The sequence below is a fragment of the Heloderma suspectum genome, chromosome 3 (genome assembly GCF_057233095.1).
Source record: "Heloderma suspectum isolate Gila_16-S chromosome 3, 16-S_ref, whole genome shotgun sequence".
Classification (NCBI taxonomy): Eukaryota; Metazoa; Chordata; class Lepidosauria; order Squamata; family Helodermatidae; genus Heloderma; species Heloderma suspectum.
In genome coordinates, this window is record NC_139460.1 from 109,515,952 (window position 1) to 109,542,189 (window position 26,238).

General features: G+C 44.5%; 1 long non-coding RNA gene across 1 annotated transcript; it reads right to left on the reverse strand.

Annotated features, from left to right (window-relative positions):
* Positions 1–1,228: 1,228 nt before the first annotated feature.
* Positions 1,229–26,238, reverse strand: LOC146350059 (uncharacterized). The gene is made up of 6 exons (XR_014789181.1): positions 26,047–26,238; positions 15,385–15,458; positions 5,379–5,415; positions 4,418–4,515; positions 2,693–2,931; positions 1,229–1,589 (listed from the first exon to the last, which is right to left on the reverse strand). It is a non-coding gene; the product is annotated as an uncharacterized LOC146350059 (long non-coding RNA).

Below are 26,238 nucleotides of genomic sequence, written 5' to 3' on the forward strand. Positions count from 1 at the left end.
GGAATGAGTTAATGTTTGAAAGCACACATTATAACCATTAAATCTAGATAGGTTTTAGTACGAACGTCTTGTTCTTCCATCATTATTGCCTTGTTAAATGCTGATGCAGATGAAAGCAAACAGCCCTTTGTGTATATTTGCGAAGCAGAAGGATGATAACATAAGGGCACCACCCTATTCATGTTTAGACAGAAAAAAGTCCTACAACTCCCAGCATTCCCCAGCCAGCAATTTGATCTCAGACAAATAGACTTGAAATATTGTTGAGTTGCAGGGTGTTTAAGGTGAAAGCAAAGCGTTCTTTTATGAAGTGACAGTTTTGTTGTTAATCATAGCAGCAAGAGAATGTGTATGGTATTCAGTTTGAACAGGATCCAATTTGCAATTTTTGGTGGTGTTAATTCCACAGTGCTGTTGATTGAATGGGCTTCCTTTTGAACACCATCTTCTCCAGTTAGTCTTTGATCTTGTAGATCCAACAGAGGGGCAGGAGATGGTTACATGAGAGGATTACTTGCAGTTACCAACCAAGATAAAGCTTTCTGGCCTCTGTTCCTGGCAACATTCCAGGAAATTGGAATTCCATGGGCAGTGGAGATAGGAAGGAGGGCTGGCACAACACATTTTGCTGCTGAAGCAGAATAGCAAATGATGCTCCCTCCCTAAGTCATGGTGCATAGTACCTAAGGCTGGACAACTCCTCTCCCTGGGAGTAAAAATGCAACAATAATACACTTAAAATGCTGTCCTTTCCTGATACTCAAAATCTGAGTAGGCAGCCGCCTCACTTTGCCTAATGGCCCTGCTTCTCCTTTCTTCCTGCTAGCTTTTTAAGGACAGGCGGGGTTGACTTAATGACGCATATAACGTGCATGTTATTCCCACCAAATGAAAGGAAGGTGGAGTAACATTTAATATGTTGAGAGTGGGTACTGGTACCTTCCAGAACTTGACAGGCATGGTTGGAAATCGGCTTCTGTATACTGAGGAACTGTGTGTGTTTTCCAAAGATGGAACAGGACAAAAATTCCACAGTTTGGAAAAAAGTACCCAATAGAAGTATAAAGTTACATTTGTTGTAGCACACAAGCTAGCTGGCACAGTGGGATACCATGCTGACACAACATAAGCCAGTTTCTAGCTCAGGGTTACCACTTTGCAATTGCCTTGTGCTCAGATATAGAAATTGTAAGAATATTTGCATTATAATCTGTTTTGGCAATTGAATCCATTTCTCCTTTAAAATTTATTTTCACCTGAAAACTAACAAGCTCACATTTTCATTTTAATAGAAATTTCAGTGAGAGCATTTAATTTCTCTGAAAAAACAGATTAACAACAGCACATATTTATCTGAACAGTGGACCCTGTAATTAAATAGCAATTTAATGTATGGCATCAATTTAAATAAATATTCTACCTACAATTCTCTTGGTGCTGGGTGTTTGGGAAATGTTATGTGGGCAGGAGTCAAATATCAGTGTTTGGCATTGACCCTGTAAACATGGCCACATTCATTTATAGTGCCACAAAGTCCTCCATAAGGTAAGTTTCTGGAATTAAATTTCCATAGGTCCAAGGTATTCATCCTGTTGTAAAAGCACATAAAAGTGAAAATTTTGTGGGTCATTAAAATAAACTCCTTAATTATTTATGTTAAATATTTCTAGGCCATCTTTTAGGGTAGGGAACTACTTTAATCTGTGTGTGCGTGTGTGGAGGGAAAATTGCCCCCACCAGAACCTCCATGGGTTGGTTGACATAAGTAGGCATGGCTGTCATGCACCAAGTAGTTTCAGTTCTCTGCTATGTAAAACTCAGAGCTGATTACAACAGAAAAGAGAAGCAAGCAAAAGTCAAGCACAGCTTTACTAGGTAAACATAAATTTTCCAGACAGAAGTCATAGGAGTAGCCAAGGTCAAACACACAGAATATCAGTCATTCAGAATCAAAGTCCAGAAGGCAGTCAGGAAGAAATCCAAAGGTCAATAGCACTGGTCCAAACACCAGTCAAAGAAACAAAACACCAGTCATAAGGAGCCAAAAAAGCAGCATAGTTCAGCAAAGGCTAGACTGATAATGCAGGCTTATATTATCAGAGCCTCCTGAGCCCCACCCAAGGCTTAGGTGCAATACATTGCAAGAGGAGTTCCCTTCTCTTCAGCAATCCTTCTTTGGAGGAGCCCTTAAAGGGGCCCTAGTGATTTGCCTCTTACAGTGACAACATTCTCTGGGACTGGGGTAGTCACTCAGCCTCTATCTCCAAAGCAGAGCTCACATCTTCCTGTGGGGATGGACCCATGGCCCTCTCTCCTGAGGGCCCAGGCTCCCTCAGGTCTCCTGATATGGATGGCTCAATAGCACCATCTGTCTCTGGGTGCTCTAGCTCCTCAGAGGAGGAGTCCTCCAGCAGAGACATAACAATGGGCATGATGCCACTGATATCATGCCCCCTCTGGTCTGTCCATTTTGCCTTTCTCATTGCTGGAACTCCATGCCTCTCTTGGCACAGAGAAAGTGACTTGGTCAGGTGTGTTCTTTGTACACCTCTCACCATTCCCACCAGGGATTGTGAGAGGTGCATGAAAGAGTACCAGCCAATGGATAGCTGATTTCACAGTAATTTTTGCTCATTCTCCTGGCACTGCCACACATTTCAAACATAAATTTCAAGTGGAAGAAATGTAGTACCTGTACAATAGAAAGTGAAGAATGTAGGCATGGTATTCCAACAACCACTCCAAGAGGAGGTGTTAAAGACACAAAATATTGAGAAATTGTTGGTTGATTCATTTGAGGATGCTTCCAGGTGAGGCTTTTAATTTGCCATCATCCTGCTTCAATCATGGAATTTTATGGGGTTGTCATCTTCCACTGTGTTTCTTTCTGCTCCTTTCATGAAGTTTCATCTTCTTTTGTATCACAGAAACCTGTTAAGGAAAAAAAGATGGAATTGCCTGCTGATTGCTAGTGCTAGGAGCCCTCCATCTGGAAGCACCCTGAATGTATGTCCCCCATGGTTTTAGTATGGAAACCAAATGGAACAATCTGTATGCATGTAGATTTGAGAGATTGAACTATCATCTATTACTGAACTGCCATCTATTACTGAACACCAACAAAATGTTACTTATTTTGAAAGAAGACTCAGTTTTCATGACTTCAAGCTATCTTTAAATTCTTATATTCAAAAGCTCTCGTAAATACACATCTTTCATTACTCCAGAAGAAGTTACGTTACAATTCAAGAGAATATCTATTGGATTGACTTCTGCAACTTCAATATTTTCAAGAATGATGCATACAGTTTTGGGGAATATGGAAAGTATCACTTTCTTTCAATATGATGGGCTTCTTCACATGGAGCTTTTATCCTGCTATTGAGAATGGTTACTCATGGAACTTTGCGGGTCCTTTAGATGATGCCATCAACCTCCTGGGCATCTCCCGGACTAAGGGTGGAATCCTGTGGCCGCTATTCAGTGGCTAGATGGCCATAGGATTGGTCAGTTCCAGGCACCGGCCTCAGAGCCCATGCTCTGAGGTTGGTTCCCAGAGAACTGCCTCCTCACCCCTCCCCCACTGCCTCATAAGTGGCACAGATTGTCCCCACGCTCTGTGCTTGGAAGAGCAGCGCAGAGCAGGTGAAAGGGGGCATTCCCAGGGGTGGAGTGTTTGTGAGTGCTGGTATGACACTTCCTATGTGTCATCCGGCCTCCCCACCCTGCACTCCGATCAGTCCGATGTCCTGCAGCTAGATGGCCAAAATAGGCCATCTAGCTGCGAATCCATGGTGGCTGGAGTGCAGAGGAGATGGCCCCCTCCACAGTCCTCTTGCTATGCATTGGATAGGTGGTTGCCTCCAAGTTCAGAGGCGGCCGCCTCTCTGCATAGGATTGCTCCCTCCATTTTTTAAAAGATTGGAGATAATAAGCTATCAGATTACTGCACTCTGTGAAAAGAGGAAACCTCACAATAACAGTAGCTAGACCACAGCGCCATCTCGCAGCTGTATAATGAAACGTATCGAAGACTCAGATAAGGTGGAAAAGGAAAGGGAAAAGGGGGGAAGGAAGTGTGTGTAAAGGGAGCCTGTTGTGATCCTGCATTTAAAATGGAAGCAGAAAGTTTTATATGCGGATTTTAGGGTGGTGTAGAGATGCTGGACATCTTAATGCATGGGAAAAGCACAGAAAGGAATTGTTAAGAAAATTCTGATAACATGAACAGAAATGTCAGTTCTGCGCAAACGTGAACCAGTTTTTCCACAAACATGGGCAAATGCCAGTTCTACCCCAAAATACAGGACCCACACTATTTAGGTCTGTCAGTGCACAGAATTGCCAATTTTACACAAACTCCGTCACATTCTTAGCACACAGAATATCTCAGGAAGGCATGCACCCCAAATCATACCTGGTAAACCACATAGTAAAGATGTACTTCAATCATTTTTAGGACTTTGTGATAACTATTCTGTCAAGTGATCTGGCATGAAAGTAACTCAGTTGCACCTTTTGTTGGAAAAAAAAGACAAAATGTTTAAATAGGAAGAATCATGCAGTGAGCGTTTCAAAAAGATCATCACAGAAAACTCTGCTCTCACTTATTTTGATACTAGCAGACAAACGATTGTAATGAAATGCTTCTGAATGTGATTTGGTGCTGTCTTAACCATCATGAAAGAGGGCACGTAGTTGTATTTGCCTCCAGAGTGCTTACTGCATCAGAAAGAAAATGGTAATAAAAAACACCATACTACTAGTCAGTGCAACATTTCAAGATTTATTTGTGGGGTAGAAGGTGTACTTTACAAGCTGACCAGCAATTATAGGGCTTGTGCATCAGAAGACTTTCACACACACCCTCCCCATTAACTTCAGCAGAGTATCCCAATGGTTCATGGGAAAAATTAGCTCTAGATACAACGGGTCCTTTTGGTGACCAACCTGTGAATAAAGATTCATCATTGCTACTGTAGATTACTATTTCAAGTGGCCTGAAGTTTCATTTTCTGACAAAATTATAGAAGACAAAATACTTCAGTTAATGTTTCCAGACTTCACCAGAGCATGTTGTCCTAGGGAATGGATGACATGCTGACAATGGATGACAGCTCACCTCATTCAAAATAGAACAAATCCTTCTGCAATAATGGAATAAAAGATAAAGACTGTCCCTTGTGCCATCCAAGAGGGAATATCTTAGTGGGAAGGATTAACTGATGAGTGAGCGGTTGCAACTAGCTACTTCACAACAGCAACCCTGAAAAGAGACTATCTGCAAAACTGTTTGGTTACTAAATTTCTTCCCATTCTACTACAGGAAAATCACTTTTTGGACTGCTGAGAGGATGCAAAGCAAACATCAAACTTACCTAGCAACAACGCATAAGACTCCTCATGGCATTTACCCTAATGACGCACAGATTTGTAATTAGGACAAGGAGAAAAAACAGAAATATAAACTATTGCCTGGTTCACACATCGCAACCAACAATCCCAGTTTTTTTTCCAAAAAAAATCCTGAATGGTTGTGAATGTGTCAGCTTGCAGCAGGAGTGGCTAAACAACCCAGGGATGCTCTGTCCCTGTGTGGTTTAGCATGATTCGTGAACCAGGAACTCTGGCTTATCAGGGTGTGTGTGTGGATGTAGGGAGACAAGCCAGAGTTGGACCCTAGAGTGAAATTCTGGGTTTAGCCACTGCTGTTTGCAGCAAGAGCAACTGGCCAGCGTGCAACTGCCACATTCACGACAATCCAGGATTTAAAAATAACGACCTCAATTGTCATTTCATGCAAACTGGGCCAATATGCAGATCATAAGAAAGGTGCCAAACAGCAAACACTTCAAACCAGAGACTTTCTTTGAATATAGCTATCCCACAGTGCTAGAGAAGGATGTTCCAAATAAAATAATTGACATCTGAGGACTCTGTCATAGTAGATGATGGTAAGCAATGGAACATGTCAAGACTAACAAGGATATGCGTCACAGGAGGAGTAGGAAGGCAGCTAGATCTCATGGTTAGAGGAGTTTTATCTTGCCTCTGCTTTGACCTCACAGATGAGACTGAAGAAAGAGCGTGACAGCTCTCAATATGAGTGTACAGATAACCACCCAGACCTGTCTCTGACAGACCAAGTATTAGGAAAAGCTTACATGATAGAAGACAGCCTAAAAGATTTCAAGATTTTATTACCATTTCTTTTAGTGAAAGCTAGAAGTCAAACCTTATTGTTATAAAGGGGAGAATGTGTTGAATCATGCCAGTCAATCAGTTCAGTTGTCTAGAAGTTTGTCCTGAACAGAGCTGATAGTAAAGGGGGAAAAGCCAGGACTTTGTCACATGGAGCTTTTATCCTGCGATTGAGATTGTGCTCACTCAGGGAAGTTTGAGGCCGCTTTAAATGATGTTGTCAACCTCCAGGGCATCTCCTGCACTAAATGACCTTCATTCGTTTTTAAATAGATCGGAGATAATGAGCTATCAAATTAGCCCATTGTGTTCTGCTTGAGTTCCCTCCGTGAAAAAGGAAAAGTCGCAACAAGAAGAGCAATCAGTGAAAGATAATGGAAGATTCAGATAAGGGGGAGAAGGAGGGGGAAAGGGGAGAGGGGAAAGGAAGCGTCTGTAAAGGGAGCCCATTGTAATCCTACATTTAAAACGGAAGCAGAAAGGCCCGTTTCAAATGTGGGATTTTAGGACGGTGTAGAGATGCTCTTAATGTGGACTGAGGAGAATGGAAGAGGATACTGGGGGGAGGAGTTGATCAGGTTGTTTCTGAATAAAGTTCTCAGTTACAACTACACCAGGTATCTAGAGCCACAGTCAGTCAGCGCAGACAATACTGGGTTAGACGGACATAGAATATGGTACGGTATAAGGCAGATCTGAATGTGGCACCGTGTCAGTGGTTGCTGTGGAGACTGCTTGCCAGATCCACCCCCTGGGCCATACTTGCAACCAAGCACAGGATCAGCACACCATGTCTCCCAGCACCACCCATTGGAGCACAGAGAACAATGCTCCTCTCCTACCAAATGCACGAGTCTCTGCCCTTGACTATCCTCCTAGGCTTCATTCCTTGGCCTTCCAGGTAACAGATATTTTTTGACAACCCTTCTTGAAACAACTCTAGCTCAGGTGGGTGAAACCTTCCCTCTGTATGCCCAAGAAACTGTTCATTTTATTTGTGTTATATATATATGATTTATGAGTCACCAAGCAGTAAGCTGTCATAGTAGCACTAATTTATAACAGCTGCCCCTCAGAGAAAAAGAAATAAAAAGCATTGGCTACAGTTGCAAAAGTTGCCATACTTTCCCCAAGTGATTCATATTACACACAGTATCTCTTCCCTTTTCCTCCTGCATTTGCCGAGATATTTCTGTCTGTCTGCTGTTTTGCTGGTAATTAATAGCTGGTAAACAAATGGCTAAAGATGCTGTTTAGGAGCAGCAGGCTTATCCTCTGGTCTGGGGATTATGTGTCCATCACTGCACGTGTGACCTGTGGATTGGGAGTGTTGGACATTGTATTGGGCTTCAGCTCCAGTTCCAATGGAATCTCCTTCCTCTCAGGAATGGTATCTCAGGTGTGTCGATTCACAAGTGAATGTAATCCTGATGTTTCCTGACCACTTGGCCATCACTGATCCCAGTTTTAAAAGATAAAGGTCCTGTTTGTTCTTGGAACCTTCCTGGAATCCAGGTAGGTTGGCGAGTACTGAAACATTTGGCATAGACAGGATCCTGCACCCACAAGACTCTCTCTCTGGCATGGTCATAATGGTTGTTTTTTTGAATGGTCTGGTCCCCCCACACCACCACTTCTTCCTTCAGTTTGGGATATAGTAAATCCAGTTGACCCCTTCATGGATCACTGCCTTGTTGTGGCGAAGGGGCTTGCGTAACTCAGTGAAGCCATAAGCTATGCCGTGCAGGGCCACCCAAGACGGACAGGTCATGGCAGAGAGTTCTGACAAAATGTGGTCCACTGGAGAAGGAAATGGCAACCCACTCCAGTATTCTTGCCAAGAAAACCTCATGGAACGTATCACAAGGCTAAAAGATATGACACCAGAAGATGAGCCCCTCAGGTCGGAAGGTGTCCAATATGCTACTGGGGAAGAGCAGAGGGTATTTCCAAGTAGCGCCAGAAAGAGTGAAGCGGCTGGGCCAAACCCGAAAGGACACTCAGCCGTGGATGTGTCTGGTGGTGAAAAGAAAATCCGATGCTGTAAAGAACAATATTGTTTAGGAACCTGGAATGTCAGATCAATGAATCAAGGTAAGCTGGAGGTGGTCAAACATGAGATGGCAAGATTGAACATCGACATCTTGGGAATCAGCGAACTAAAATGGACAGGCATGGGCGAATTTAATTCAGGTGACCATCATATCTACTAATGTGGGCAAGAATCCCTGAGAAGAAATGGAGTAGCACTCATAGTCAACAAAAGGGTGGGAAAAGCAGTACTGGGGTACAATCTTAAAAATGATAGAATGATCTCAGTACGAATCCAAGGCAAACCATTCAACATCACAGTAATTCAAGTCTATGCCCCAACCACTGAGGCCAAAGAAGCTGAGGTTGATCGGTTCTATGAAGACCTACAACACCTTCTAGAACTAACACCAAAAAAAGATGTCCTCTTCATCATAGGGGATTGGAATGCTAAAGTAGGAAATCAAGAAATCACTGGGATAACAGGCAGGCATGGCCTTGGTGTACAAAATGAAGCAGGACAAAAGCTAATAGAGTTTTGCCAAGAGAACATGATGATCATAGCAAACACTCTTTTCCAACAGCACAAGAGGCGACTCTACACATGGACGTCACCAGATGGTCAATATCGAAATCAGATTGATTATGTCCTTTGCAGCCAAAGATGGAGAAGCTCCATACAGTCAGTAAAAACAAGACCTGGAGCTGACTGTGGCTCAGATCATGAGCTCCTTCTTGCAAAATTTCGTCTTAAATTGAAGAACGTCAGGAAAACCACTAAACCGTTCAGGTATGACCTCAATCATATCCCTTATGAATATACAGTGGAGGTGAGGAATAGATTTCAGGGATTAGACCTGATAGACAGAGTGCCTGAGGAACTATGGACGGAGGTCCGTAACATTGTTCAGGAGGCAGCAACGAAATCCATCCCAAAGAAAAAGAAATGCAAGAAAGCCAAGTGGCTGTCTGATGAGGCTTTACAAGTAGCTCACGAAAGAAGGGAAGCGAAAAGCAAGGGAGAAAGGGGAAGATATAGCCAACTGAACACAGAGTTCCAGAGAATAGCAAGGAGAGACAAGAAGGCCTTCTTAAATGAACAATGCAAAGAAATCGAGGAAAACAACAGAATGGGAAAGACTAGAGATCTCTTCAAGAAAATTGGAGATCTCAAGGGAACGTTTTGTGCAAAGACGGGCATGATAAAGGACAAAGAAGGCAGGGACCTCACAGAAGCAGATGAGATTAAGAAGAGGTGGCAAGAATACACAGAAGAACTATACAGGAAAGATCTGAATGTCCCTGATAGCCATGATAGTGCGGTCATTGAACTTGAGCCGGACATCCTAGAGAGTGAAGTCAAGTGGGCCTTAGGAAGCATTAGTAACAACAAAGCTAGCGGAGATGACAGTATTCCAGCTGAGCTATTTAAAATCCTAAAAGATGATGCTGTTAAAGTGCTGCATTCAATATGCCAACAAATTTGGAACACTCAGCAATGGCCGCAAGACTGGAAAAGGTCAGTTTACATTCCAATTCCAAAGAAGGGCAACGCCAAAGAGTGTTCAAACTACCGCACAATTGCGCTCATTTCACATGCCAGCAAGGTGATGCTCAAAATCCTACAAGCTAGGCTTCAGCAGTATGCGAACCGAGAACTACTGGAAGTACAAGCTGGGTTTAGAAGAGGCAGAGGAACTAGAGATCAAATCGCCAACATTCGCTGCATCATGGAGAAAGCAAGAGAATTCCAGAAAAACGTCTATTTCTGCTTCATTGACTACGCTAAAGCCTTTGATTGTGTGGATCACAACAAACTGTGGCAAATTCTTAAAGTGATGGGAGTACCAGACCACCTTACCTGTCTCCTGAGAAACCTGTACGAGGGTCAAGAAGCAACAGTCAGAACCAGACATGGAACAACCGAGTGGTTCCAAATTGGGAAAGGAGTACGACAAGGCTGCATATTGTCACCCTGCTTATTTAACTTATATGCAGAGTACATCATGAGAAATGCCGGGTTGGATGAATCAGAGGTCGGAATTAAGATTGCTGGGAGAATTATCAACAACCTCCGATATGCAGACGATACCACCCTAATGGCAGAAAGCGAAGAGGATCTCAAGAGCCTCTTGTTGAGGGTGAAAGAGGAGAGTGCAAAAGCTGGTTTGAAACTCAACATTAAAAAAACTCAGATCATGGCATCTGGCCCCATCACTTCCTGGCATATAGAAGGGGAAGAAATGGAAGCAGTGACAGATTTTACTTTCTTGGGCTCCAAGATCACCGCAGACGGTGACTGTAGCCATGAAATTAAAAGACGCTTGCTCCTTGGGAGGAAAGCTATGGCCAACCTAGACAGCATAGTAAGAAGCAGAGACATCACCTTGCCGACAAAGGTCCGTCTAATCAAAGCTATGGTTTTCCCAGTAGTAATGTATGGCTGTGAGAGCTGGACTATAAGGAAGGCTGAGCGCCGAAGAATTGATGCTTTCGAACTGTGGTGCTGGAGAAGACTCTTACGAGTCCCCTGGACTGCAAGGAGGTCAAATCAGTCCATCCTAAAGGAAATCAACCCTGAGTGCTCATTGGAAGGACAGATACTGAAGCTGAAGCTCCAATATTTTGGCCACCTAATGCGAAGAGAAAACTCCCTGGAAAAGACCCTGATGCTGGGAAAGACTGAAGGCAAAAGGAGAAGGGGACGGCAGAGGATGAGATGGCTAGATAGCATCACGGATGCAATGAATATGAACTTGAGCACGCTCCGGGAGAGAGCGCAGGACAGGAAGGCCTGGCGTGCTATGGTCCATGGGGTCACGAAGAGTCGGACACGACTGAACGACTGAACAACAAAATCCAGTTGAGTTCTTATTTTTCAGTCATTTTCCAGTGTTCATTTAAATAATTTTATTGTAAATGTGTAACCTTGTATGGGTTATATGTTACTTTTCAGTTTTTCAGCTTAATTTCTGAAGAAGCGGTCACTGCGAAACAGGATTATACTGGGATCCTGTAAAGATCAAGATCTATGTTTATATCAAGATTCACAGATTATTGTTCCATCAAGTTTGATATTTACATCTTTGTACACAATATCTTTTAGCCTTGTGATACGTTCCATGGGGTTTTCTTGGCAAGAATACTGGAGTGGGTTGCCATTTCCTTCTCCAGTGGACCACATTTTGTCAGAACTCTCTGCCATGACCTGTCCGTCTTGGGTGGCCCTGCACGGCATAGCTTATGGCTTCACTGAGTTACGCAAGCCCCTTCGCCACAACAAGGCAGTGATTCACTAAACCATTCTAAACTAACTAAACCACTAAACCGTTCAGGTATGACCTAAATCATATCCCTTATGAATATACAGTGGAGGTGAGGAATAGATTTCAGGGATTAGACCTGATAGACAGAGTGCCTGAGGAACTATGGACGGAGGTCCGTAACATTGTTCAGGAGGCAGCAACAAAATCCCAAAGAAAAAGAAATGCAAGAAAGCCAAGTGGCTGTCTGATGAGGCTTTACAAGTAGCTGAGGAAAGAAGGGAAGCAAAAAGCAAGGGAGAAAGGGGAAGATATATCCAACTGAATGCAGAGTTCCACAGAATTGCAAGGAGAGACAAGAAGGCCTTCTTAAATGAACAATGCAAGGAAATCGAGGAAAACAACAGAATGGGAAAAGACTAGAGATCTCTTCAAGAAAATTGGAGATCTCAAGGGAAAGTTTTGTGCAAAGACGGGCATGATAAAGGACAAAGAAGGCAGGGACCTCACAGAAGCAGATGAGATTAAGAAGAGGTGGAAAGAATACACAGAAGAACTATACAGGAAAGATCTTAATGTCCTTGATAGCCATGATAGTAATATCCTTGATAGCCATGATAGTGCGGTCACTGAACTTGAGCCGGACATCCTCGAGAGTGAAGTCAAGTGGGCCTTAGGAAGCATTAGTAACAACAAAGCTAGCGGAGATGACAGTATTCCAGCTGAGCTATTTAAAATCCTAAAAGATGATGCTGTTAAAGTGCTGCATTCAATATGCCAACAAATTTGGAACACTCAGCAATGGCCGCAAGACTGGAAAAGGTCAGTTTACATTCCAATTCCAAAGAAGGGCAATGCCAAAGAGTGTTCAAACTACCGCACAATTGCGCTCATTTCACATGCCAGCAAGGTGATGCTTAAAATCCTACAAGCTAGGCTTCAGCAGTATGCGAACTGAGAACTACCGGAAGTACAAGCTGGGTTTTGAAGAGGCAGAGGAACTAGAGATCAAATCGCCAACATTCGCTGCATCATGGAGAAAGCAAGAGAATTCCAGAAAAACGTCTATTTCTGCTTCATTGACTACGCTAAAGCCTTTGATTGTGTGGATCACAACAGACTGTGGCAAATTCTTAAAGTGATGTGAGTGCCAGACCACCTTACCTGTCTCCTGAGAAACCTGTACGAGGGTCAAGAAGCAACAGTAAGAACCGGACATGGAACAACCGAGTGGTTCAAAATTGGGAAAGGAGTACGACAAGGCTGCATATTGTCGCCCTGCTTATTTAACTTATATGCAGAGTACATCATGAGAAATGCCGGGTTGGATGAATCAGAGGTCGGAATTAAGATTGCTGGGAGAATTATCAACAACCTCTGATATGCAGACGATACCACCCTAATGGCAGAAAGTGAAGAGGATCTCAAGAGCCTCTTGTTGAGGGTGAAAGAGGAGAGTGCAAAAGCTGGTTTGAAACTCAACATTAAAAAAACGAAGATCATGGCATCTGGCCCTATCACTTCCTGGCATATAGAAGGGGAAGAATTGGAAGCAGTGACAGATTTTACTTTCTTGGGCTCCAAGATCACTGCAGACGGTGACTGTAGCCATGAAATTAAAAGACGCTTGCTCCTTGGGAGGAAAGCTATGGCAAACCTAGACAGCATGGTAAGAAGCAGAGACATCACCTTGCCAACAAAGGTCCGTCTAATCAAAGCTATGGTTTTCCCAGTAGTAATGTATGGCTGTGAGAGCTGGACTATAAGGAAGGCTGAGCGCCGAAGAATTGATGCTTTCGAACTGTGGTGCTGGAGAAGACTCTTACGAGTCCCCTGGACTGCAAGGAGGTCAAATCAGTCCATCCTAAAGGAAATCAACCCTGAGTGCTCATTGGAAGGACAGATACTGAAGCTGAAGCTCCAATATTTTGGCCACCTAATGCGAAGAGAAAACTCTCTGGAAAAGACCCTGATGCTGGGAAAGACTGAAGGCAAAAGGAGAAGGGGACGGCAGAGGATGAGATGGCTAGATAGCATCACCGATGCAATGTATATGAACCTGACCACACTCCGGGAGAGTGCGCAGGACAGGAAGGCCTGGCGTGCTATGGTCCACGGGGTCACGAAGAGTCGGACACGACTGAACGACTGAACAACAACACAATATCTATATCTTTGTATCTAATATCTGTATTTATGGTTGTTATGTATTAGTTCAGTCATTTGTTTTGTTTCTTTTGAGTGTCCCCTAATTATAAAATCACTTTTTTTGTGATTCAGATAATTATCCAGTTGTGTGCTTCATTAGCATTGCCATTTTGGGGTTTTGTACAGCTAGTGCCTTATTTTGTTGTGTATAACAACATAGTCAGACACAGCAGCAAATTCTCAAGGCATTCAAAATCTTTCTTTTTGCATGTTGTAACAACAGCAATAATAATAATAATAATAATAATAATAATAATAATAATAATATCCACACAAAAGCACTCCTTTGGAGCCACATTTTCCCCCCAGCAACAACCCAGGGATTGAAACTGAATCAAGCGTCTTTGGGCATCTCTACACCAGCCTAATATCCTGCATTTAAAATGGGGTTTTCTGCTTCAGTTTTAAATACAGGATCACGACGACTCCCTTTTTCATCTGCTTCCTTTCCCCCCTCCCCTTTCCCCCTCCTTCTCCCCATATCTGAGTCTCCTATTATCTTTGATTAATCTCACTCCCTCTTCTTGCCACTTTCCATCTTTTAATGGAGGGCACTCAAGTGGAACACAATGGGCTAATTCGATAGCTCATTATCTGCCATCTCTTTAAAAACGGAACAAAGGGCATTTAGTGCAGGAGACGCCCTGGAGGGTCATGGCATCATGTAAAGAGCCTGCTAACTTCCATGAAGGAGCAATCTCAGTCACAGGATAAAAGCTCCGTATGAAGAAAGCCTTGAGTGCCGTGTGTGTGTGTGTGTGTGTTGTGAAGACTCAGACAACACAGCCTACACAAAAGCACCTCTTTAGACCCACATTCTCCTGCTCCAGCAACAACTCCCATTGCAGAGAATCAAGTAACTTTAGGATCATAAGTAGGAGAGGGGAATCCACACAGCCACACATCATCTTGATAAAATGATGCTGATGATGACATATCCTCAGAGTTGCACAGAAAATCAGCCCTTGGAACATAGCAGCAAGTTCTCAGAACATCCAAAAATCCACCCCTTTGCATATCCACCACAAAGCATCTCCCAAACCAGCGTGCCTAGTCAGAAGTAACAGTGCTGAGAAGCAGCAGAATACAAAAGTCCAGGTCATGCATATATGCTTCCAAGCCATCTTCTACACTGGATTTTTTAAAGATATGAAATTTGGCACAGGATTTTTACAGACATAAAATCTGGCAAACCACAGCCACAAAGAGAGATCAAAAACTTTTTTTTTTTTTAAAGAGATAGATTATAAATGAATCACAAATTCTTTTTAAAAGATAAATTAACGTGCTACAGAGACACACACACAAATCATTTGTTAAAAGATAAATGAATGCAGCCCAGAAAGAGACACAAAAGTTATTTTTAAGATAAATTAGTAATGTGTCTGCCCAACAGAGAACAAAACAATAGTGCAAAGCAAAAATAAATTAATGTGTCTGTCTGCCCAATACAGTAAGAAACTTGCACATGCTTTATAAAAGGACTCACTATCAAATGTTCTTTAAAAACTGAATGGATGTGGCCACTGTGACAAAAACATTATTTTTAAAAACTCAATTTGGCCACAGAGGAGATCCTTTAAAAAAAGAAATGAAAAAAGAATTTGGCTGGCCAGAGAGAAGCATGGCTTTTGATTTTAATTACTTTGGCACCCCATAAATAAGAAAAGTGCCAACATACCTGATGTACCAGATTGCTGGCTGAAGATAGTTGCAACCGCTGGGCTGGCTGGCTGGTTCACCACCCCCACCTTCCTTTAAAAAATAAAAATAAATTGCAAGCAAATTTGCCAACAAAGCAAAGAACAAATAAAGTTGGTGGATGCTTGGAGCTGCTGCTGCCTTCTTGGCAGCAACTGAGTCTGGACTAGGGATGCTGGAGAAATTCGAGACAGACTAAAGTGAGCTCAGAATCCGACCTGTGGAATCCACTGCAGAGCAACCCCATCAGGCCACGCGAAGTCCGTGGGCTTTTTAGGGATGTCAGAGAATTTCGCCACGAATCTCAGGGAGGCCGAATGCCAGCGCATTCGGCCCCCCGAAATCGGTGGCGAAACGGTCTGCCACACCCCCCCCGGGATGGGACTTACCTTGGGCGAATCCTCCTGGTGGCGGCGGCTCTGGCGGCAGTTCAGCGGCGGTTCGGCGGCAGCGGCGGCCGGTCTTCCGACCGGCTGCTGACGCCGCCATTTCCAAGTTTTAAAAACAAAAAAACCCTAAAAAGTGATAGGCTACGTAAAGATTTACGTAGCCTGTCACGGCTAAATTTTAAAAAACACCGTGATAGGCTACGTAAATGTTTATGTAGCTTATCACGGCTGAGTAAAAAAAAAAAATCGCGTGTATGCAAATGGCAGCGCCCATCGTCTACGCTATTTGCATTCCCCTTATTTTTGCTGTAGTCTACGTAAATGTTTACGTAGACTACACGTGCCAAAATAAGGAACGCAAATGGCGGCGCCCATGGATGCCGCCATTTGCATATGCGCGGTTGTTGTTGTTTTTTACTCAGCCGTGATAGGCTATGTAAACATTTACGTAGCCTATCATGGCTGACTGCAGGGACACAAACGGCGGCGGCTATGGCCGCCGCCATTTGCGCACCCAGCCAGCTAGGATTTGGGGGGGAGGGACGGAGCGCCCCCCCGGCCAGAATTTCGGGGGGGAGGGACGGAGCGCCTCCCTCCCAGCCAGAATTTCGGGGGGAGGGACGGTGCGCCTCCCCCCCACCGCGAATCAATTGCGTGAGAAGGTAAGTCACTTTCGTACATCCCTAGCCCGGCTTTTGGATGATTGTTTTTTTTTACTTTCCTGAACTTTACGCATATAAATTTGTAGAAAAATACATATGTTTCTGCTGAGGAAACTTCAAATGGAATGGGGGACAATACGCTAAATGTTGCGTACTAAGGTAAATTATGTAAATACTTATGTAAATACTTAATGCAATTATTTGCATATTTTTCTGCATGAAGGGGAAAAAAATTCTCATCTGTTTGTGAGCAGACGATGGAAGAAAAGGTGCCTGACAATCTGCCAAACACAGCTGGAGCAGATTTTACACAGTCCGTACATCCCTAGGCTGGACCGGCTGCTCTGCTGCCCCTGCGGTTGCTCAGAAGGGCTCACCCATCCTGGCCATTGAAAAGATGGGGTTCAGGTCCCTCTTTTTATTGGCTTACAGCTTGAATGGATGCATCATCAAAACAACGTTCAAGGACTGCTTCCACCAGCCACCCTTCCACATAAGGCTTGCAGGCCTTTGCCAGGGAGGAGATGTTCCACACATGCATGAACAACCGCAAGCACTCTTGGAGGATACCAGTTATCTAGACCCATTCCAATCTGGGTTTTGACCTGGTTACAAGACTGAATCATCCTTGGTCGCCCTGATGGATGACCTTTATCAACAGTGGGACAGAGGGAGTGCAACCCTGTTAATTCTACTCAATCTCTTATCGGCTTTTGATACTATTGACTATGGTATCCTCCTGGATCGACTCTGTGGGATGGGTATTAAAGGCATTGTGTTACAGTGGTTCCAGTCCTAACTGCAGGGTCAATTTCAGAGACTAACACTGGGGGACCACTCCTCAGCCCCTTAGCAGTTGAGCTATGGGGTTCCGCAGAGTACCATCCTGTCCCCAATGCTGTTTAATGTCTATATGAAGTCTCTGGGAGTGGTCATTAGGGGATTTGGAGCCAAGTGCCATCTGTATGCTGATGACACACAGCTCTATCTCCTGTGACATCTGAATCAGGAGAGGCTGTGCAAGTCCTGGATCAGTGCCTAAACTCAGTAATGGGCTGGTTGAGGGCCAATAAACTGAAACTGAATCCTGGCAAGACAGAAGCCCTGAGAGTGAGTAGTTCCTGAGTCTGGGAGATAGGTGGATTGCCTGTTCTGGATGGGGTTGTACTCCCTCTGAAAGATCAGGTTCGTAGTTTGGGGGTACTCCTAGATCCATCATTGTTGCTGGAGGCCTCAGAGGCCATGGTGGCTTGGAGTAGGGATGTACAGATTCCCCGCCTTCCGTTCTGGTGGGGAATCTGCCTGGGGGGGAGGTGATCCATTCCTCCCCCCCAGAATCCTCCGGAGTGCCTCTACTCCATGAGGATTCCGCGGAGCCGCACTCCATCTCCGTACTGCTCCACTTACCTCTGCTCCAGGAGGATTCAGGCTGGAATGGCACTACGGCTCCGGAGTGCTGGCGATATGGTAATGACAGCTGCCATTACTGTATTGCAGGAAAAAACACAGATGCAAATGGCATAGTGGATGCCACTTGCAGCCGTAAAGCGCTGAGTTCACCTAAATGCAGCCATAAATGGCTGCAATTAGATTAAACTCAGCACTTTACGGCTGCAAATGGCATCCACTACACCATTTGTGGCCGTATTCCTCCCAGCGATATGGTAATGGCAGCCGCCATTACTGTATTGACAGCACTCTGGAGCTGGAGTGCCATTTTGGCCAGAATCCTCCTGGAGCGGAAGTAAGTGGAGCCATTTCGCCACGGATTCTGGAGGCCAGAATCTGGCCTCATTTGAGTCCACAGCAGATTTCTCTGACATCCCTAGCTTGGAGTTCCTTTTATCAGCTTCGGCTGATTCGTCAACTATGGCTTCTCCTGGACAGGAATAGCTTGATACAGGTGCTAATAACCTTACAACTGGATTACTGCAATGTGCTTTATGTAGGGCTGCCCTTAAGGCTGCTCTGGAAGCTGGAGCTAGTTCAGAACACAGCAGCTCAGCTGCAGTCAGGAGCTGCCGCTTTTCAGCATGCAACTCCTTTGCTGAGGGAACTACACTGGCTACCTATTTGTTGCTGGGCCAGGTTTAAGATTTTGGTACTAGTGTACAACAAAGCCCTAAACAACTTGGAACCAGGATACCTGAGAGAGTGCCTTCTCCCTTACCAACCTGCCCAGTCACTGAGGTCATCAGGGGGCATGCTCCCAGTAGTTCCATGTGGACCTATGGCCCAATTGGTGTCCATCTGGAGAAGAGTCTTCAGTGTGATGACCTCCGTTCTTTGGAACTCCCTGCCCCTGGAGGTCAGGCAAGCTCCAACACTGCATTGCTTCCAGAGCCTCCTGAAAACAGCTCTATTTCAAGAAGCATTCCTTAACTGACCAGCCATTATTGGCATTCTATTTTTAAAAGAACAATCTTAACAATGGTGTTGTAATTCCTTTTATCTTTTTAATGTCTGTTCACCACTCCAGAATCTCTTTTAGATATGGAGCGGTATGCAAATGTTGTAAATAAATAAATAAATACATGAATGAATGAATGAATGAATGATTGCCATGTATGCATGACTGGTCCAGCAAGGCTGCTGGGGATGGGGACATCATCAGGTAGTGAGCACGGTAGTAATGGACACAATTGTGCAATTGTGCCACTGCACCAAGCTGCAGAGAGCTGCCAGACAGAGAGAGAGTATCACTTTCACCAAGGAGAGGCGCTGACCCTTCTGCATTGTTAAAGAAGCTGTGACTGCTGGAATCTCTTTTAAGACATTTTCCATGGCCCTTTGGAATATATTGCCTGGTGCTGATGAACCTCCAAAGGGCAATCTGTTACAATGGTACAACCCCTTGTAGGTATTTATTGGGTTGACTGTCTTATAGCCCTCTTAGTGTTCCATCTGTGTGTTGATAAGCCTGGAACATATCCCACTTGTTATTTAGACCATTTATGACTGTAATTTTCATAAATGGGCATATATATGGCCTCAATTTGCACAAAAGGGTCCTTTATGTAAAAGGACGAGCTGCCATTTCCTGCAAAATGGTGGCTCAGTGGAGCAGCAGGAACTGCCGTACTTGCCCAACGTCGCACGCACCAAGTCGGGCAAGTGCAGGGTTCTGTGGACTGGTGCCTGGGGGTCCGAGCCAGCGAGAAATCAAACCGGACGCCTGTGACATCCCTAATTTTAGCCAATGGATTCAGGCCTACTTTACACTATTGATAAGTCTCTTCATTGACCACTGTACCAGAAGCTAATGTATCTATTTCCATGCCTACAGGTTGGCTGTTGAACTGTACAGTTACTTTATAAAGTTCAATTTTTTCCCATTACACGGAATACAGAGTTTTTCTACACAAAGCATTTGTTATGTGCTCATCATTCCCTACTTGTGGTTATTTATGGGTTCTTCAGATAATGACATGACCCTCCAGTTTTGCTTCTGTTTATAAACAGCACTTTTTGTAAGTTTTTTTTAGAGAAGGGAAATTGGGCTATTATTTCTGAGTGGCAGAAGAAAGCATGATTTCCTCTTGTGTATTTGCACTATTCCACTATACCACAGTGCCACCTAAAGGTTACATAGTAGAAAAGCAGAAAAGGAAACACTCCTCATGTAGCACTCAGATCTCAATTCTGCCATGATGCAAGAGCCTCATGTAGAAAAGCCCATAGTGTGGACCTCTTCATCTGACTCCTCCCCTTCTTCCTCCTCCACAAAAGTTGATAAGTGTTTTGCTTTCTTATCTTTTTTTGGCTTGGGTGTGGCTTGGTAGCGCCCATTGCAATTTTTTGCTAAGCATGCCATCTTCCTATATTTATGACACTGGAATATTTTGTGCCTACAAAGTGAGGCTGCATGAATTCTTCTTCAGTAAAAACATCTCTGTAGGCCTCTAAACTTTTGCTGTGGGGTCTGCAATTAGTTTAAGGGGTCATATTGAGTTTCTTTTTTCTCTAACTGTAAATACGGTCAAATTTTCGCTGCTGCTTCCACAGCAATTGTCATCATTACAGCTGTGTCTCAGGTCAGGTCTCCATCTGCCAGTAATTTATTTTGGATGTTAACATCCCTAACTCTACAAACAAATGTGTCTTTCAGCAGGTCCTCTAGAATATTCCCAAAGCAACAGTGTTGTGAGTTTTTTGAACTCTGATAGGACAGGAAGGCCTGGCGTGCTATGGTCCATGGGGTCACGAAGAGTCGGACACGACTGAACGACTGAACAACAACAACAACAAAACTTTTATCCCCTGGCTTTTATGGCTGTAACACACTTCTGAGAAGGACATAGTTTTACTGCCCGCACAGAGAAATATTGTATTTTTGCTTGTCCCCATCATAAGAACATAGTTAGAGCCATGTTGAATCAGACCAGGGGAGTATTCTGTTCACACAGTAGACAACAAGGTGCCCACAGGAAGCCCACAAGCAGGATATGAGTGCAACAGCACCCTCCCACTCATGTTCCCAGCAACAGGCATATGGAGGCATACTGCCCTTTGATACTGGTGGTAATATATAGCTATTGTGACAAGTAGCCATTGATAGCCTCCAAGAATTTGTCTAATGCAAGTTGGTAGCCATCACTACATCTTCTGGTGGCAAATTCCATAGTTTTCCTATGTGTGGTGTGAAGAAATGCTTCCTTTTATCTGTCCTTAATCTCCATCATTCTGCTTCATGGGATGACCCTGGCTTACTATGAGAGAGAGAAGTTTTGCTCCACACCATGCATAATTGTATATACACCTCTATCGTGACTCCCCTTACTCGCCTTTTTTCTAAGCCAAGCAGCCTCATTTGTTGTAACTGTTCCTTTTTTGTACCTTTTCCAGCTCTATAATATCCTTTTTGAGATGCAGTGACCAGCGCTGTACACAGTATTCCAGTACTGTCAGACAATAGAATACAATGCATAATGTATAATGTATACATACAATGTATAAGGGCATTATGATATTGTGGTTTTGTTTTCAAGCCCTTTTTAAAATTATGGTCAACATGGAATTTGCCTTTTTTGCAGTAGCCACACACTGGGTCAATGTTTTCATCGAGCTATCCACCACGATCCCAAGTTCTCTTTCTTGGTCAGTCATATACAACAACCCCTAAAACAAGCCATGGGTTGTTAGAGTGGTTTGCTGCCCATGCACAAGCCACCCTGTAGGAATCTGTCTGGGCTCGCACGACACGACAACCCAACTGTGGCTTATCACCTACGATGGGTTGCCATGTCATGCGAACCCAGTCAGTAACTTTTAGGGTTTCTATCTGAAGATAAGATTGAATTATTTTCATTTCATAGAATTATAGAATCAGAGAATAGCAGGGTCAGAAGGGGCCTACAAGACCATTGAGTCCAACCCCCTGCTCATTGCAGGAATCCAAGTCAGAGCATCCCTGACAGATGGCTGTCGAGCCTCGTCTTGAACGCCTCCAATGTGGGAGAGCCCACCACCTCTCTAGGTCATTGGTTCCATTCTCGTATTGCTCTAACAGTCAGGACGTTTTCCCTGAAGTTCAGCCAGAATCTGGCTTCCTGTAACTGGAGCCCATTGTTCCGTGTCCTGCATTCTGGGATGATCGAGAAGAGATGCTGGCCTTCCTCTCTGTGACAACCTTTCAAGTACTTGAAGAACGCTATCATATCTTTCTTCAGTCTTTTCTTCTCAGGGCTAAATATGCTCATTTCTTTCAGTCTCTCTTCATAGGGCTTTGTTTCCAGTCCCCTGATCATCCTTGATGCCCTCCTCTGAACCCTCTCCAGCTTGTCTGCATCCTTCTTAAAGTGCAGTGCCCAGAACTGGACACAGTACTCCAGATGAGGCTTAACCAGTGCTGAGTAGAGGGGAACTAGTACTTCCCGGGATTTGGAAGCTATGCTTCTATGAATGCAGCCCCAAATAGCATTTGCCTTTTTTGCAGCCACATCACATTGTTGGCTCATATTCAGTTTGTGATTGACAATAATTCCAAGATCCTTCTCGCCTGTAGTGTTGTTGAGCCATGTATCCCCCCATCTTGTAACTGTGCATTTGATTTCTTTTTCCTAGGTGCAGAACTTGGCATTTATCCCTATTAAATGTCATTCTGTTATTTTCTGCCCAGTGCTCCAGTCTATCAAGATCACTTTGACTTTTGTTTCTGTCTTCCAAATTATTAGCTATCCCACCCAATTTTGTGTCATCTGCAAATTTGATCAGCATTTCTATTTGTCCATGTCAGCTCATGCATTTTTCATTTCTCGAATCATTTAGATTTCAGTGCAGCAGATACCCTTGGACACAAGCATACAGAGAAGGTTGTTTTTATAGTTTTCGGCAGTACCTAGGGGTTTTTGATTGTATTGGTCATGGTCAGTAATTATGTTTTGTTGCCCTGAGAGCTGCAATTTATTTTAAGTCCACTGAGGGAAAGAGTGAAAGAAAAAATACTTTACAAAATATTGTACTGTTAGTCCTGGGAAACTTGAATGCAATTTGCCATTAGTTTCTGGTTGTTTAGGATACTGGGATCATCAATTAACTGGTATGACTCTAGGATGACTCAGTTTTCACCACCTTGGATTGCAACAGATGTCTCATTTGATGTCATTTCGCACCCTCTTTTACACTTATTTTATTCAGGTAGAATCAAATGTTAGAAACATTCAGTGGAATGTTTATATCAGTGTGCTTAGGTATAGATGTAGGGATGCCATATGGCCCAGTGAGCCATGGATTCTGGCTATCTGCCTGTTTGGGCCATTATGTTTGGCCAGGATTCCTACTTTTCATTCCCCCCACAAGTGTTTCCCTCCAGGCAGCTGTGATTGTGTAGAGCAGGAGAGCTGGACTGTATCATCTCTCCACTGCCAGCTCAGCCTCTCACCATCTATATCAGGGGTGGGCAATTCAGGAGATCCAGGGACCAGAAAAAAGGTGCCTGTAGTAGTTACGGAGCACCAAAAGAGTCAAAATTAGCTTGCAAACATTTCCCTCCAAAAGCCATTTTAAAAAAAAGAGTTTTTTTGGGGGGGCACATGCAGACTACAGGCCATGTGTTGTCCACCCCGATCTTTATGTTGGAGGCAACATCTGTCAAGGAGAACCTTCTGTATGCACGTAGAGACATAGGCTGTCCCCATTACTGGGGAATCCTCATCATGGAGGGCTACAGGGAATGCCCATGCATGGATAGTGGGCTCCCTTTTCCAAATGACATATGGATGGCAGGGGCGGGACCAGTGGGGAATGAGGGAGTTGGCCAGGAGGCTCAGTCTTCAAGGAAATAAGAGTGGTGGGATTAATATCACATTGCCGATCTGGTGGCTGAGGCTAGTAGCTTGCCTAAGGCTACCTATTGAGTGCCTGGCAGAACTGAGATTTGGAGGTATCGCCCTTCATTGAGAGCAAGTCTCCCAGGAATAAATGCACACCAACTGACATCAATGGGAGATACTCCCAGACAGAGAGAGGTGCACAGGGCAGCAGCATTCAGATGACTATAAAGACATGGTGTTTTCTTCTAACTCAGGGTCAAACTATACGATACATTTAGCATGTTGAACCTCCCCTACCCATATGCAAGTGGCCCTGATCTGCATGGGGCACTTCATGTTTCTGTGTGAGTAAAAAGAGAAGATCAGCAGTACACTCTTGATTTAAAGAGCATACAGTTGAGCCCTAAGGCTGAGGGAATCCTGGCATGAGCAAACAGCTAGGTTGAAAAGATGTTTCCTCTAATGTTTCTCCAATTTTTTGAACTAGTGGCCAGGAGCACAGACAAAGCAACCGGCACATAATTCAACAGTTGATGTGCTTGATTGGCATCACGACCAAACACTTGGCATAATATGCAAATTAAGCTGCCCAGATCTGGGGTACTGGAATATGGCAATCCATCCCACAAGCAAATGTTGAGTTGAGAAACTCCAGTTGCCAACAGGGATTGAGACGGTATAACTCAGACAGTGTCTTAGCAAAAGCACAAGTGGTCCCTACGTTGTGCACAACCAACAAATTCCTGTACAGTCAGTGCCATTCAAGAATCCTTAGCCCCCAACCAAGACCCTATAAGAGACAAATGGATCACCAAATGAATGATACAATTAAAATCTTCACACTGAAAATCAGCCCTGTAATCAGTCAAATCATCTACTTGGGATATTAGGCTGTGATTAATTCAACAAAAAATCATGTACAGAGCACACCGGATAGCGGTTCGCTTCTGGCACAACTGTAGAGTTCGGGTCTTCAGTGTGGTGCCCATGAACACCGTCCTTGTTGCCAGCCAGCCTCTCTGCCCCTCCATATTTTTTTAAAAAATCTTTAAAAAATTAAAATAACCATATTGGAGGCTGGCTAACTGCGAAGCATCAGCCTGCGTGGCCGTATTTCTTTTCCAAGAATGCCTCTGGAGCCCTCATGGGCTCCTGAGGCATCCTCAGAAAATAAAAATGGCGGGTGGCTCAGCCCAGCACTTTGTTTTGAAGCATGCCAGACTGCGGCTTGCTCGTGGAAGTGCTGCATCACATCCGCTGGTGGTCGGGGCTACGCATGCGCCAGGGCTGGCAGGGCCGGCTGTATGCCTACCGGGACCAGCGGATCTGGCTGTCAGCACAAGGACACCATTGGATCCTGCCCTCAGACCCCACCTCTGCCCTGTATTACGTTCTTGGGCAAGGTACTTTACTTCCAGCCTCACCAATACACCTTCTGGGAAATGAGGGTTTTGTGACTGGCTGCACCTGCCATGGCAGCCATTTTGTGACAGCACCCATGGCAATCTCCCAAATGTGCTTACAAGCTCCCCCAAAGTGTGGATCCTTGGTCTAGGTAGGGATGTACAAAAGTTACTTACTGTTTCGCGGATCTGCTTTGCGGTGTTAGGGGAGACGCTCTGTCCCTCCCCCCGGAATCCTTGATGGGGGGAGAGGTGCTCTGTCCCTCCCCCCGGAGTCCTGCCCAGCCGGCTCTGCTCCGCAGGGATTCCGCGGAGCCGCCGGCTGGCTCTGCCAGCAGCCAGACATCGGGCCGCTGGGTAGCAGGGACGCAAATGGCGGCTGCCATAGCTGCCGCCATTTGCATCCCTGTATTCAACTGTGATAGGCTACGTAAAGACATTTTTGTTTTTTTTTTAACCCAGATGTGATAAGCTACTAAGTCTTTATGTAGCCTATCACGTCTATGTAAAAAACAACAACACACAAATGACCAGACTGCAAATGGCGGCGGCGGCAGCTGGTTGAAAGACCAGCCACCACCGCCGCCGCCACCGGAGCCGCTGCCATCCGGAACATCCGGCCCAGGTAAGTCTTGTACTGGGGGGGATCCGCAGGGGGTGGGGGGGGGGTGGCAGGCCATTCCACCACAGATTTCGGGGGGCCAAATACACTGGCATTCGGCCTCACTGAGATCCGTGGCGGAATTCTCTGACATCCCTAGCTCTAGGAGATAGGTGCTGGAGATGTGGACAGTTGCAAGCTGGCCTCACGTATCATCTGTGGGAATGTCAGATCATAGTCCACTTCTGGATAGAAGTTAAGGTAAGAATCAACATGGTCCTAGATAAATCACTTATAATAGAGAAGATATACTCACGTTGGTGGACCACATATGCAGGAGCTGAGACCTCATAGACGGACAAAGGGAATAGCTTGCCAGAGCCATACTGATGGCCATATGCATCATCTTGCAAAATTGGAAATCGAAAACCACCCCAAGCATTGACACTTGGACTCAAGACCTCCAAAAGAGGACAAATTTCAAACAATTTGTCATAGCTTCCTCGAA